This window comes from Spea bombifrons, chromosome 1, assembly GCF_027358695.1.
Source record: "Spea bombifrons isolate aSpeBom1 chromosome 1, aSpeBom1.2.pri, whole genome shotgun sequence".
Lineage (NCBI taxonomy): Eukaryota > Metazoa > Chordata > Amphibia > Anura > Pelobatidae > Spea > Spea bombifrons.
In genome coordinates, this window is record NC_071087.1 from 72,675,544 (window position 1) to 72,692,493 (window position 16,950).

A 16,950-nucleotide genomic window follows, 5' to 3' on the forward strand; every position below is an offset into this window, starting at 1 on the left:
CGGAACACCTAAGGCCGGCTCTGGCAACATCTCCCGCATACAATGATAGCTTTGTCGGGTTGTTACCATGCCACATTTGGGAATTGCATATTTTTAAACTTCTGCCCCATGTCCAATTTGGAACATCTTTGAAATCGAATAATAACATTTTCCCCAATCAATCCATATTTTTTTGAAAACTAGACGGTCAGGGTATTTCAAATGGTGGTATTTTAACTCTTTTTTTGCATTTATTCTACCACCAGCCTTTGTCAACGTTTGTTGCAGTCATTTTTTTTATAGTTCCTGGTATACAGCACTGTCAAACAACACACTAAATGTTGTTGCATTAATAAGGTTTTAGTAGCAGTATAAACTGCTTTGTGTGCCCACTATGTAGGAGGTGAGAGTAGGTTTTACCCTATTGAGAGTGTGCCTTGACGTGGCGGGTGAGCTTTCTTATGCTTTGGACAATTCATATAACCAAAACCTTTTATTTATAATAATATATATTCAAAATGCAGTGAATTTGGGAGGGGGAAGCAGACCAAGAAAAAAAGACAAGAGCAAGAAGAGGTAAGACAAGAAGCAGAGCAGAGAAAAGTAGACAGGGACACTGAAGCACTTGGCGGAGAAGGTAGAGACACAGAGAGAGAGTGAGAGAGCAAAAGAAATGAATGAGAGTGTGAGACAGTAATTGAGGGTGAGTGACAACTGATGTAATTTCCAAATGGAACTCTCAGAATTTCTGAACTGAAATGGCAGAAAACCATTGACAAATGGACCAAAAATGAAACCACAAATGTGTCCGGATCAAGTCCATGTGCACAAGTCTAAAATCTAACTAGTTACTGACTTTTGGCTGGGTTCCCAAAAATAATCTGAGGATGCTTTACATACCTACAGCAAATGGAAGGCACTTCAAGGCAACCAAAACAAATAATTAAAAGAATCTAGGTAAAGTGAGTTGTGTTTATGTTAATTGTTCATAAACACTGTAGTTTTTATTTAACTTCAGTGCCAAAAAAACCTGCTGATACTTTAAATACTTTAACCCTCATAGGGTAAAATGAAGAGAGAGCAATTCTCTAAGACAAATGAATGCAGTAAAAAATAATGAAAATGGGTTTGTTTAGTAAAGAAAAAATTAAAAATGTTTCCTTGTAAATTTGTTTTAACCATTTGTGTATTAGGATGAAGAATGTAAGGGCCATTTATCCAACAGTGGACAACTGGCATTCAAGTGTGGTTTATGAATTAGGACAATTTGAAAAATAAAAAATCAACATCTGATGCAGAATATTTTAGAATTTTAAGATAACACTAAATGGCAAGCAGTGGAAGGGGATCACCATGGACACTGTTATCCAGCTCATGGGCATCATTTGTGAGTAGCATCTGGGCCAAAGGGGGCAATGGTTTGCTTGTGGGAGGGTGTGGGGCTAGAGATAAGACTATGCAAAGTAAAGGTGTTGCTGCTGCAGAGTACTACCCTTTGTTGTAGAATTGTTCACTAATTAATTTGCACCAAGCATTGATGGATAGGCTGTGCAGCAGTAGAGACCAACACCTTTACTTTGCATAGTCTTATCTCTAGCCCCACAACCTCCTACAAGCAAACCATTGCCCCCTTTGGCCCTCCCACAATGATGCTACTCACAAATGATGCCCATGAGCTGGATAACAGTGTCCATGGTGATCCCCTATCAGGCAAATAGAGAAACTGCTCATGTCTGGTACTAGAGGGATATTATTAGGGGTATTAGAATTCTATGAAACGGCACTCAACTGGTATTAGAGTGGTCAATTCTCTGAAACGGACCATGCCTGTTAATGACTTTTATGTATATTATAATATAAATATATTATTAAATCTGAATTCAACATGGTTCCCATTCCCAATTCCCAATTGTTATTTTCGATTTGTGTGCAATCTTATTTGCTTCATAATATGTCTCTGAATAGCAGAAATAAAATGTGGTCGAGCTACGGGGTGCGCAGATTCTCTGCTTTTATGCAAAAGCCTAGTCAGAGCAGCTAATAGTGAGAGAATTGGACGAAGAAAGAAGACAGAAGAAGCAGTCAGCGGAGAAGGTAGGGAGACATTGAGAGATAGTAAGAGTTACTCATCCACCGTTGGAAAGTCATTTTTTTCAGTATGGGTGCAATGAAAATATATATGGTTCCACTTTCCACCCACATAAATTTCCACTGCACCCATATTGTATAAAAATACTTGCAACTGCACCCACTTTGCACCCACAACATTTTCCTCTGCACCCATAATGAAAAAAATGGCTTGCCACTGCACCTACTTTGCACACACGTACATTTCCTCTGCACCCATAATGAAAAAAATCACTTGCCACTGCACCCATTTTGCACCCAGATAAATTCCCTCTGCACCCATAATGAAAAAAATGACTTGCCATTGCAGCCAGAATGTTCCATTGCCCCCATATTGCAAAATGATGGACTTGCCACTGCACCAAATTTGCACCTCCATAAAATGCACCTGTGCCCATCTTACCTAAAGGACTTGTTTTTAATAATTTAATATTATAAATATGTGCAGGAATATTTTTCTGTTAAACACGTTAAGCAAGCAACTCCTCAGTTGCTGCTGCTTTGTGCTAATTTGTACAATGTTACTTTATTACATGATAAAAAGGTTTTGTATCCTGTTAGCTGTTGAGAAAACAAGAGAAAAGTATAGTTACAATGATACCATTTATTGGCTAACTGAGAGTTTGATTGCGAGCTTTCGAGACCAAGTTGTTAGGTCCCTTCCTCAGGCATTATTGAAGCTAACACAGACTTTTCTAAATACAAAAGCACAATTCACACGTTAACAAAGACTTTAGATAAACACAGAGGTATTGGGGAATTTGTTCAGCAGTAAATTAGCAGAGATCCAATGGACTAGCAGAGATCCAATGGACAGATATGGTTCAAACAAAGCATCCTTGGTCAGTTCACTCCCTGGTTAGAGGGGCCATAAAACCATTAGACATATGGTTTTAACTATACTTTTCTCCTACTTTATTACATGCTGAGCCGATGAGTTTTCCAGCAGATCTTGTCCTTTAATTCAACTTCTTCTACGTTTCCATGTCAACAGGACAGACAAATGGGATTTCCGAAAACAAAAATATTGGAAGAATTTTGTTCGAACCGAAGACTTCCAATTTCGTCAAAACAATATTTTTTCCCCCGAAAACGAACACGAACTTTCTGCCGGCGCCTCTAGTTTATACTGAAACATTTGAAGCGTATCTGCAATAAAGTTTGCAAAGTAATTATAAAATCCTCAAGGTAGGCTATACGCTTTTAACCCCTTAAGCCGTTTTTTAATTTTTGTACCCTTCATGACCAAGGTTGCTTTAACATTTAGATACCTAACATTTAGATAATCTAATTTTACTATAACTAAAAATATGGTGAAAAATGTTAAAAATGGCTTATTTTGAAAATGTGTTGATTTCCTTTTTTGAACTTATAGGGCAACAAGCACAAGTATCATATTTCAATTTTTTTTCTTCACAATTAACGGTAGGGATTTTTCATAATAAAGTGCACCAGACGATCAGTGAACTTTCGGTATAACAAGAAGAAAAACCTCCCCCGGGTTAGCCCCCCCATATTAAATTTTTTTACAAAAGATCATGGCATTTGTTAGATCTTTGTTAGATCAGGTTTGATCAACTGTTTTTTTTCGTTAGATCTACTCTAAAATAGGCAATATTAACAATCTTTTTCAGGGGGGGCTAACCCGTAGCCAGCCCCCCCTCAACAAAAATTTCAACAAAATGTTACTGATTATGATAGCTCTACGTTAGATCAGGTTTGATCGGACAAAATTTTTGTTAGATCTAGTCTTATTACTGAGATATTGCATATTTAATGGGGGGGCTGGCCCCCCCTCAACTGAAATTTGGATTTTTTTTAATGGATCTTGGTAGATATTCGTTAGATCCGGTTAGATCAACTGTTTTTTTTCGTTAGATCTACCACGCAGGAGGCGGTATTCACAATCCTATTTTGTGTGCGGGGGATACATACGGTCTGGCCCCCCCTCAACTGAAATTTGGATTTTTTTTAATGGATCTTGGTAGATATTCGTTAGATCAGGTTAGATCAACAGTTTTTTTTCCTTAGATCTACCACGCAGGAGGCGGTATTCACAATCCTATTTTGTGTGCGGGGATGGGTACACATATGGTCTGGCCCCCCCTCAACTGAAATTTGTTTTTTTTTTAATGGATCTTGGTAGATATTCGTTAGATTAGGTTAGATCAACAGTTTTTTTCGTTAGATCTACCACGCAAGAGGCGGTATTCACAATCCTATTTTCTGTGCGGGTAATGGGTATACATAGGGTCTGGCCCCCCTCAACTGAAATTTGGATTTTTTTTAATGGATCTTGGTAGATATTCGTTAGATCAGGTCAGATCAACTGTTTTTTTCGTTACATCTACCACGCAGGAGGCAGTATTCACAATCCTATTTTGTGTGCGGGGGATGGGTACATATACGGTCTGGCCCCCCCTCAACTGAAATTTGGATTTTTTTTAATGGATCTTGGTAGATATTCGTTAGATTAGGTTAGATCAACTGTTTTTTTCGTTAGATCTACCACGCAGGAGGCGGTATTCACAATCCTATTTTGTGTGCGGGGGATGGGTACACATACGGTCTGGCCCCCCCTCAACTGAAATTTGGATTTTTTTTTATGGATCTTGGTAGATATTTGTTAGATCAGGTTAGATCAACTGTTTTTTTCGTTAGATCTACCACGCAGGAGGCGGTATTCACAATCCTATTTTGTGTGCGGGTAATGGGTATACATAGGGGCTGGCCCCCCCTCAACTGAAATTTGGATTTTTTTTTAATGGATCTTGGTAGATATTCGTTAGATCAGGTTAGATCAACTGTTTTTTTCGTTAGATCTACCACGCAGGAGGCGGTATTCACAATCCTATTTTGTGTGCGGGGGATGGGTACACATACGGTCTGGCCCCCCCTCAATTGAAATTTGGATTTTTTTTAATGGATCTTGGTAGATATTCGTTAGATCAGGTTATATCAACAGTTTTTTTCGTTAGATCTACCACGCAGTAGGCGGTATTCACAATCCTATTTTGTGTACGGGGGATGGGTACACATACGGTCTGGCCCCCCCTCAACTGAAATTTGGATTTTTTTTAATGGATCTTGGTAGATATTCGTTAGATCAGGTTAGATCAACTGTTTTTTTCGTTAGATCTACCACGCAGGAGGCGGTATTCACAATCCTATTTTGTGTGCGGGGGATGGGTATACATACGGTCTGGCCCCCCCTCAACTGAAATTTGGATTTTTTTTTAATGGATTTTGGTAGATATTCGTTAGATCCGGTTAGATCAACTGTTTTTTTCGTTAGATCTATCTACTCACAATCTTCTTTTGATTTTACATATCCATGCCTGTTCATTTGCACATCAAGCCACAGGTGCATACCTCTCAACTGTCTCGATTAATGCAGTACAGTCACGATTTGGAGGCTCTGTCCCGCTGAGCTCTACCTCTGTTCCATGGAATTCGGGATTCAGAATCCTGCGGGTCCTGATCGTGTTCTCTGGTGCCTGGGTCACCAGAAAACGACTACTGGACATGCTCAGCATTGTACGCATGCGCAGTAACACTGCCAGCTTCAGTGACAGCACTAGCGTGCATGCGCGGTAACGCTGACACTCTGATCTTCACAGTTTAGGAAGAGTGATGGCAGCAATGCACATGCGCGTCAGCGTCCCAATTTGCCGAGATGTTGGGAGGTATGAGGTGATGTCATAAATAACAGACTCCACAGACACATTTAAAACACATTTTTCTCCGAATTTAGGCATTTTCTTGCAGTTTGCCTAACACAATGTATAGATAACTTTCAATATTTTTTTATTCTCTGCATTCACAGTATAAGCAATGTTTAGGTGATACAGTTGCTTTAATATTGGTGAACTAACCTGGCTGAGGTCAGCATATGTCCAGCCTGAAGATAAAGTGCAAGTGCTTATGTGTATAATAAATGGTGTATGTTCATTAATTGATAATATGTGCCATAAATAGATCAAAAGATACCGGATAAAATAAATAAATAATTTAATCTGGGACTAAGCCCTTACCAAACACTCGTCGGCAACTACACCATATAGGTGTTTACAAAGTTGTCCGGACGTGATAAAAAAGTACTTAAGCTGTATTAAAAAAATATATAAAATAGATAAGATGAATAAAAAGACGAATAAAGTCCAAAAATAAACAATCCTCAATGCGTTTCGCCGATCAAAGGTTTCCTCAGGAGGTATAATCGTGACCGAATGGTGTTCATCCTTTTATGCTCCCCCGGATGCGTCATCCGCGTTTCTTTCGTTCCGTCTGTTTGTGTATCTGCTGCCGTCACGTCATCGCGTCTTCATTCTGCCGCGTGCGTGCGTGCTGTATGTCTCGTCTCCGTGTCATCTCTCATGCTCCGTTCTTTCCCACCCGTATAGTGTTTCGGGTATGTGTTTTTTCTGTACGTGAAATGAGGGATCGCGTGTCCCGGGAACAGAATAAAAGTTAAAAATGTCCACATTACGGCGTTTGTTTTATTTGAATCTCGGGGGGACGGTATCCAAGGGGATTATTTATATATAGGTAAAAATAGGCTGGTAAAAATCGTATAAACATATTATGTGGGCAGGTGGATTTATAGATTTAAACGTGGATTTATAGATTTAAAATCAAATACGGTCCCTTATATATCAATTGCTTATAAAGGTAGGTTTATAAAGAGATAAAAATAAAGGGATAAAGGGATAAAATAAAGGGATAAAATAAACACTTAGAATTATCCATGTGGGAATATGGTTCCATTTAAAATGTCTACGCATATATATAGAGTGTTACGGACAGGAAGAGAAAGAATAAGTATAGATAGAGCAATATATAATCAAGTTTATAGATTATTGAAGTGTATATACGTGTCAACTAAACCCATAGGGTGCAAATATGTTTTTTTAAAAATCTTCCATGTCTACATCAAGAGGGAGGTGGGTATAATCATATGGTGCTATACAGAAAGGGGCATTATCAATATCTCTAAAGCAGAACTCACCCAAGATGAAATTAGATTACTTAAAAAGGGTCTTAAATTTGCACCTACACAAGGTCCCAATCATTTTGATTTATTTATGGACACACAAAGATACCTCAGAAAACTAATGGTAAAAAGATTCTTTAACAAAACGGATAACCAGAAACAGGAGGGAACTGGTGAAACTAATCCTGCTTCCACAACCACCTTTACACATACCCCACTCAAACCAAAATCGAAATTTTACCCTTTAAGTGAAAAAAGTGAACACTTAGAAGTATTTACAGATCTAGTACTTAAAGATTTGGAGAATCTGAAGGGGAATAATACATTTTCTAATCTGAATCAAAAAGAAAGACAAGCACTCAAAACTCTTAAACATAAAAACGAACTAGTTGTCAAACAAGCTGACAAAGGGGGTGCAACGGTCATTATGGACCGTACCTATTATATAGATGAAGCCAATAGAATTCTAGGAGATACCAACACCTATAAAAAAACTGAGAGGGGACCCCACCAAAGATTTCAGCATTCAACTATATAATGTAAGGGTCTAGAAGAGCAGATTCACCCTAAAATCGCGGTATTCTACTTCCTTCCGAAAGTACACAAAAATTTGAAAGAACCCCCGGGAAGACCCATAATAAGTGGACTAGACTCACTCACCTGCAACACCTCGGAATATGTGACCCAAATGCCCGCTTACCTTAAAAGAAACTCCACACTTACTCAATATCTTAAAAGAAATACAATGGACCCAGGGATGGATATGGGCGACACTAGATGTATCATCCCTATATACAGTGATAGAACACCAGCAAGGTATACAAGCCATCGACAACGTGCTCACACTTGATGACAGCATGAACCCCATTCAAAAAAACTTTATTTTAGATTGCATTAACTTCATACTCAAATTTAATTATTTTTGGTTTGAAAATGAGTTTTATGTACAAATGTGCGGAACGGCCATGGGCACCAGGTTTGCACCCAGCTACGCAAATCTATTCGTAGCTGAGTGGGAAAGGCATGCCATCTGGAATAACAACCCCCACAGTGCAAACCTGGTGCTATGGAGAAGATACATAGACGATGTCCTTATTATATGGAGAGGAACAATGGATGAACTCAATACATTTGTGCAATATGTCAACAATAATGATTACAATCTGAAATTTACCTCTAACATATAAAAAACACACATAGAATTTTTAGATGTGGAACTATTTACTGAAAACAACATCATTTGTTCCAGAAATTACACAAAACCTACAGATAAAAACGGGTACATAGAATATACAAGTTGCCACCACCCGTTGTGGCTCAACAATATTCCTAAAGGTCAGTTAATGAGAGTAAAACGGAATTGTTCAAAGCAGGAAGATTTCAACCTTAAAGCTGAAGAGATAACACAGAAGTTTCGGGGAAAAAACTATCCCTCCGAGAGGTTACAAAGCAGCCTTCGGCAGGTACAACAGATAGACAGAAACCAGTTGTTAGGGGGAAAGAAACAAGATACAACTGTAAAGGATAAGAAAGATTTCAGTTTTTCTTTCTTTACAAAATATAACTCACAAGCACATAAGATAAAAAAGATAATGGGAAGCCATTGGCACATACTGAAAAATTTTTGTTACCTAGGGAAGATACTCCCAGACAAACCACAGATAATCTATAAAAGAGCGGACACTCTGAAAACCATGTTAGCGCCGAGCGTACTTCCTAAGAGTACCAAACCACTAAATAGCGGCAATTTTTTAAGCACAAAACCCAAAGGTTTCTTCACATGCGGCCATTGTAAAATGTGCACATACTTACCCAAAAAAACTGACAGCTTCACAGGCAATAACACAGGTAATACATATAACATCAAACATTTCATTAACTGTAATTCCAAAAGTGTTGTATACCTTTTAGAATGCCCTTGTGGGCTACAATATGTCGGAAGGACCATCTGACCGCTAAAGGAACGTATCTTGGAACATATAGGTAATATCAGGAACCAAAGCATTAAACACAGTGTACCTAAACACTGTAATTCTTGTCCACGTTTCTCTATAGAGACACTAAAAATTATGGGTATAGATTGGGTGCCTCCCAATTGGAGAGGGGGCAACAATACAGAATATTTATCCAAAAGAGAAACCGAATGGATTTTCAAATTTAAGACCTATAAAAAGGGTGGTCTGAACTTAGAAATAGACATTTTGTCTTTTTTGTAGTAATATTCATTTTTGCTCCTTTTTTCACCGTTTTACTTTGAATTAGGATGTTCTGTTTGTTTATAAATAGTCTATTTTATGGATAATACACTAGGACACACGATAGGATACGATTAAGATTTTGTAAATTCAAAAGATCTCACTTAAACTAAAAAGATCTCACTTACCTTGCACTAGATAGAAATATTAAATAAGTTCTGATCTCGTTGCGGGACAGGATGTTTCTGTGTTGTGGCCCGATGTTCTATGATTGAGGAAGTGTTTTTACCTCCGCTGTATGTGTTTTTGGAATCGTGCATTACTTGTACCTGTATGTATCTAGTCTGTCACCATGTCTATCTGTAACATTGTTTTTTTTTATGCTGTTTACTTTGTCTTCTCCTTGTAATAAAGAAGTTATAAAAAAAAAAAAAAAAATATTAAATAAAAAACAAAAACAAATAAAAATATACAAGAATAGAAATATAAAAAATCCACTCACCTTCTGTATAGCTCCATAGGATAATATACAAGAAAATAAAAATAAAAAATGAAAATAAAAATAAATAAGAATTTATAAGAAAAATTCTTTCACTTTCTGTATAGCACCATATGATTATACCCACCTCCCTCTTGATGTAGACATGGAAGATTTTTTAAAAAACATATTTGCACCCTATGGGTTTAGTTGACACGTATATACACTTCAATAATCTATAAACTTGATTATATATTGCTCTATCTATACTTATTCTTTCTCTTCCTGTCCGTAACACTCTATATATATGCGTAGACATTTTAAATGGAACCATATTCCCACATGGATAATTCTAAGTGTTTATTTTATCCCTTTATAAACCTACCTTTATAAGCCATTGATTTATAAGGGACCGTATTTGACCCCTTTTTAAATCTATAAATCCACGTTTAAATCTATAAATCCACCTGCCCACATAATATGTTTATACGATTTTTACCAGCCTATTTTTACCTATATATAAATAATCCCCTTGGATACCGCCCCCCCGAGATTCAAATAAAACAAACGCCGTAAAGTGGACATTTTTAACTTTTATTCTGTTCCCGGGATACGCGATCCCTCATTTCACGTAGATCCATAAAAAAAATCCAAATTTCAGTTGAGGGGGGGCCAGACCGTATGTGTACCCATCCCCCGCACACAAAATAGGATTGTGAATACCGCCTCCTGCGTGGTAGATCTAACGAAAAAAACAGTTGATCTAACCTGATCTAACGAATATCTACCAAGATCCATTAAAAAAATCAAAATTTCAGTTGAAGGGGGGCCAGACCGTATATGTACCCATTACCCGCACACAAAATAGGATTGTGAATACCACCTTCTGCGTGGTAGATCTAACGAAAAAAACAGTTGATCTAACCTGATCTAACGAATATCTACCAAGATCCATTAAAAAAAATCCAAATTTCAGTTGAGGGGGGCCAGACCGTATGTATACCTATCCCCCGCACACAAAATAGGATTGTGAATACCGCCTCCTGCGTGGTAGATCTAACGAAAAAAACTGTTGATCTAACCTGATCTAACGAATATCTACCAAGATCCATTAAAAAAAATCCAAATTTCAGTTGAGGGGGGCCAGACCCATCCCCCGCACACAAAATAGGATTGTGAATACCGCCTCCTGCGTGGTAGATCTAACGAAAAAAACTGTTGATCTAACCTGATCTAACGAATATCTACCAAGATCCATTAAAAAATCCAAATTTCAGTTGAGGGGGCCAGACCGTATGTATACCCATCCCCCGCACACAAAATAGGATTGTGAATACCACCTCCTGCGTGGTAGATCTAACGAAAAAAACAGTTGATCTAACCTGATCTAACGAATATCTACCAAGATCCATAAAAAAAATCCAAATTTCAGTTGAGGGGGGGCCAGCCCCCCCTCATTAAATATGCAATATCTCAGTAATTAGACTAGATCTAACAAAAATTTTGTCTGATCAAACCTGATCTAACGTAGAGCTATCATAATCAGTAAAATTTTGTTGACATTTTTGTTGAGGGGGGCTGGTTACGGGTTAGCCCCCCCTGAAAAAGATTGTTAGTATTGCCTATTTTAGAGTAGATCTAACGAAAAAAACAAACGGTGATCAAACCTGATCTAACAAAGATCTAACAAATGCCATGATCTTTTGTAAAAAAATTTAATATGGGGGGCTAACCCGGGGGAGGTGAAGAAAATGTATTCTTGAAGAGAACATGCAGGTTACATACCAGTAAAATGCAAGCTCTAAAGATAAAACACTTTCTTGACCCTTTTATATCATTATCCTAAAATGGTCAGGCTTCCCTATTTGTGCAAGCAGGCAGTTTCAAGCATCTTGGGCTGGTTTCAAGGATATAGGGGGAGTTACATATGCTCTAAAGAATGTGAGGGCCTCTTATAGTTCCGTAATAAATAACATCTTTATCTCCTTTTTGGACAAGGCAGAGCCTTAACCAAGGTCTCACTAGCCTGTATTGTCCACAGCATCATCTGCAATTTTCATACTCTGGACCATTCCAATTTATGCTGAAAAGACCCACTTGTTTCGATGTAAAATTTAACCCTATCTCCTACAGTTCCTCCCTTTTTCTTTTGAACATGGCACATGTCATGTTCACCACTTGAGTTCTTGCCTGGAAGATTGGGGAGCATTGAATATAGCAACAAACAGTTTTGATACCTCCGATGAGTGTTTTTATCCACCCCATATCAGGTAACCAAGAAAATAGCAAATTCCACCACCCCTGTCAAACACTATGGGCCAGATCTTTGAGGGATTGAATATTGTACTGAATTGACTTGGAACGGTCAGTTACGTTATAATAACACATGCCGGGGAACTGCTCACAACGATGGTCATGTTTTAACAAGAGATAATCAATGGCAGATCCTTGACACCTTTTACATCTATTAGCAGCTCTACAAGGGCCACAGAAGTATGATTTAGGTTTTCACCATGGCACATGCAAGGGCATTTATTACCCAAGTGTTGTAATCAATACCTGGCACCTGGCAAGGGACACCCCTAAACCAACATATTCATCTCTGACTAACCCATAATGATCAGGCACTGGGGAGTGACAAATCCTAATCGACTCAGAATACAGGGCCCTCCAGTAATATTACCGTGTATACAAGAAAAAGTCACATTCCCACAAGAGAAAAAACAACCCTTTGGTAATTTAACATTTAGATGATAACTGGCATGTGTGACCGTAGAATTACATTTCATACGTAGTTGTGGCTACATTTCATGGTAGTTGTGGCCTTAGGTTTTATAGCCATCGTGGAGACTTTCCAGACACAGGCTAGCCCTCCATCTTATGATGCTGACCAGGTCCCTCTAAAAAGAAGTCCTTCGTCATTTTGTTCTTATTTGCTTGGGTGTTTCCTTAACCATTCAGCACAGTGGTCTGTACATGTTGACGCCTGACGCCTATGTTACAAGACATATGACTATACTTAACTAATTTACCCTTAACGCTACTGGTTGCTCTTGAACAGAATACCTATGAAGAGACGGGAGAAAAGACTGTATTACTATACATTCCCTAATTTGGTGGTTTCCCATATGCAAACAAGGTTCAGCAGACAAGACAGTCTTACTCCAAGATTTCCCAAACACAATTTCAAATGGACAAATAGTCTTTTTAGTGGGGTACTGTGTATGCAAGTTAAAGCTAGAGGAACTTCAATTTAGTCTCTTCACATAATTTGGGCAAAGTTCGTTTGAGAGTTTGATTTGTTCTCTCTACTTGTCCTGATGATTGGGGCCTCCAGGGTGTGTGTGTATTTCTGCAGTGAAATGTACCCTCTGCAGTGAAATGCCATCCCTGATTGGACTCTAACATTCGAGGTAGTCTGTACCGTGGGATGATCTCTGTATCTTGACCACCTGCCCAGTCGTATCTTGACCACCTGCCCAGTAGAAAAAAGCCTCAGGTCATCTTGACAATTGATCAACAATTACAAACATATATCTATAATCATTTGAAGGTGGGAGTTCTGTGTAGTCTAATTGTAAACGTTCAAAGGGTGCATTGGTGCCGCAATAGGTGTTTTTCCCAGTTTTGTATTTGATCTTATACATACGTCACATGACTGAGCAATTCTCTGACATTCCACATGTAACGCTGGTTCCAAGTCTCAGCATGCAAGAGTACTCCCATTACCGCCACCTGCCGAGTCAATAATATAGCCACTCCTAATTCCTTCACCTCCTTCCCATTTAAAATTTTAGATCCGGCAGCCGTTATAAATACTCTCTCCTTTCACAACATAACAAATGCATGTACTAATCAAAAAGCATATTTTGAATCAGTATAGATATATTTGTGCGTTTCAGTGAAGTTCAGCTCCTTGTGCAGACAGAGCACTAGATAGTTTACCCGACAGTATAACCCCATTTTAGGTGACCACTGCATACCCTCAATTACCCTGCTAGATCTATCCACATACAGTTTCACATTGGGATCTTGCAAATACGTTCCACAGTCATGCTCTAAGGCTCCCACTTCACCCCAAAGGAAGACATATTGTCATATTGTGGATTAAGGGTGTTTGTTACCTCAAATTCCAGATCCGGGTTGCCTAAGAGCAGAGTCTCATATTGGGCTAGCTGGGCTGGGGTGAAAAACTTAGCTGACCCTTGATTCATCAATTGACAGACAGCATGATTAGTGATCACAGTGACTATCTCTTTCAGTGTTAGTTTTTGAAATTGACTTCTACCGTTAGTATAGTATAAAGAAAGATATAGTGGAGCTGGAGAGGGTTCAAAGACGGGCAACCAGAGTAATAAGCGGAATACCAATTGGAAGAGATACCAATACCAAGCGGAATACCAATTGGAAGAGACCAATACAAACAAGAACACACAGGGTTACATAGAGGGGTACGCTTGAAAAGTAGTTCATTTGCATATCAAAATACAGTAATGTATTACTGTATTAATGTTATTACAGTAATACAATAATGTCATAGACATGAGGAAACCTTTTCCTAATTCATGCATTTGCTTACATATGTACACAATGTATAGATTATTCTTTATCATTATTTACACATTTAATATGGCTACATCACATAGAGAGTGTCCTTACTTTGTGAATTAAATTCATCCCATTTGTAAAAGGTAGAAAATACCTACAAATTGTTGCTTCTCCCTTTCCAAGTGTCACTTCTTGCTTGAGCTCAGTATACTTTTGATGCTCAATTTATGATTGATTTATCTTTATTTTGTCGTTGTTTTTGAAGAAGATTTTACAGTTTGGTCAGCCTCCATGTCCTTGTTCCTGGAGCCCCCACATCTTACAGTGTATTAAAGATATTAATATTGTAATTAATGACTTTTTTTAATAAATTTTTTAAAGCTATTTTAAAGACGACCATCAATAACCTTTGGACACCGCATTTGATGTTCTAATACTTTATTTTTTTAATTTGATTTAAAAAAAGGGTTTTTTGTTCATTTATATTTCATTTATATTCCATTTTATTACATGCTTGTCTGCAGTACAAATACATGCTTTCTCAAATGATTGCAACATTATTGAAAATCTAACTAGGAAATTAGATTACTTAAGAATTTTAAGTGCATAATTGTTTGTTTGCATTCTGTAATAATTCTTTTTTTAATTTTTTACAGGCTCAAATCCCATTGGAGGACGCCTATTGGAGACCAACATTTCTTCCAAGCTCCTCGCTTGGTAGTGACTGGCAGGCGGGGACGTCCAAGATATGATATAAACATGGAACATATTTCTGCTTTTTCAACTCTTGGTTTTCGTTGGCAAACAATTTCTAAATGTTTTGGTATTAGCCGTTGGACTTTCTATTATCATAGCCAAAGAACTGGATTTTGAAGACCCCGATTATCAAATATTTCTGATTCTGAACTTCAAAATCTTATATATGAAATTCTCATCACTACTCCAAAATGCAGGAGAAGTCTATCTAATTGGTAGCTTAAATGCAAGACAAACTCGAGTTCGGCAGTGTTTAATGTTTATTGACCCGGTTGGAAGAACAATCAGAAGAAGATCAGCTATCCAGAGAAGAGTTTCTAATGTATTATGCTCTAATCAATTATGGTAAATTTTAATTTAAGAATTTTATATTTTGTAATAAAAAATATAATATTGTATAATTCCCTTAAAAATTGTAAATATATGATATAAAAATTATATAATTATACCATGCTTACGGTCTATCCATTGTCTCAATTATTATCTTTGTTAACATGTTTATGTTAACAAAGATAATAATTGAGACAATGGATAAGGGGTTAAGGGGACCTGGATCCTCCTCTCTGGTGCCTTACAGAGAAGGCAGAATGCCCTCTAAAGACTATATATAGTCTTCCTATGGGAATAAAGCAATCATATACCGTATTGGCTCAATTATAGGCCGCTCTTTTTCTGCCTTTTTCTGCAGGGATGCGCAATTCGTATCGCCCGAAACATGCAGTTCCGGGCGCTGGGCAGGTGTTTTTTTTTCTTTATCATTTAGCCCTGCTGTGGCCAAGCAGCAAGGTTAGGATCCAGATCCCCCGCACCGCTGCAGGGGACCTGGATCCTCCTCTCTGGCAGCCGGTGGGCGTCTGCCCGATGCAGACAACCCCCCCTGCTGCTGGACTTCCGCTGGTGCTTCTATGACGGAGCGTCGGCGTGATATGATCTTCCGGTTCTCTGTCAAAGAGAAGTGAACGCCTGTACATTACGTGCAGATAACCTCCGCTGCTGCCGAAAGTGGCGAGAAGCAGCAGAGGTTGTCTACGTGCGTCGCACAGACTTCCAGTGGCTGCCCCCGCTAGACACCATGGAGTCTGGGGATGCATTAGTAACTCTGGGGGACGGGGGCAGAGTGGCATATCAGGGTGGCATAAAGCATATCAGATGGCATATCTGGGGTTATAAAGCATATCTGGGAGGGAGAGTGGTGTATCTATGAGTAAGGTGCATTATGAATTAAGGGGGAGGACCTTAAAATGGATATTGGGTTTCCAAATTTTTGTTTGTATATGACCTATGCTGATTAACTGCATAATGTATACCAAAATCAAAATGCATGTATTCCTGTTCATTGGATAAAATACTGCTTTACCATTCCACATGTATTTGTTCTCTAAAAATATTTTTTTCTTTAAAATAGCACCAAACGTTAATGGTGACGCCATGAAAGTGAATAAAAAAAACTGTAAATCTTCTGGGGGGAAAAAGAATAAATTAAATAAAAATATATTTTTTAAAAAAAATGCATAACATGGAGCTTCAACAGCGAACATCCTCTCTGTGAGGAGGTAGAATACAAACCTAAGCTCCGTGAGGAAGCAGCAGTTGGAAGGAGAGGAGCTGAAAGCTTGTGGTTGTGTACTTCCTCTCTAAGTGTGATGAATTTAATTCACAAATGTAAGGACTCTCTTCATGTGCTGTCACCATTTTAAGAAAGAAAAACATGTTAACAAAGATTATAATTGAGACAATGGATAGACCGTAAGCATGGTAGTGATGAGAATTTCATATATAAGATTTGAAGTTCAGAATCAGAAATATTTGATAATCGGGGTCTTCAAAATCCAGTTCTTTGGCTATGATAATAGAAAGTCCAACGGCTAATACCA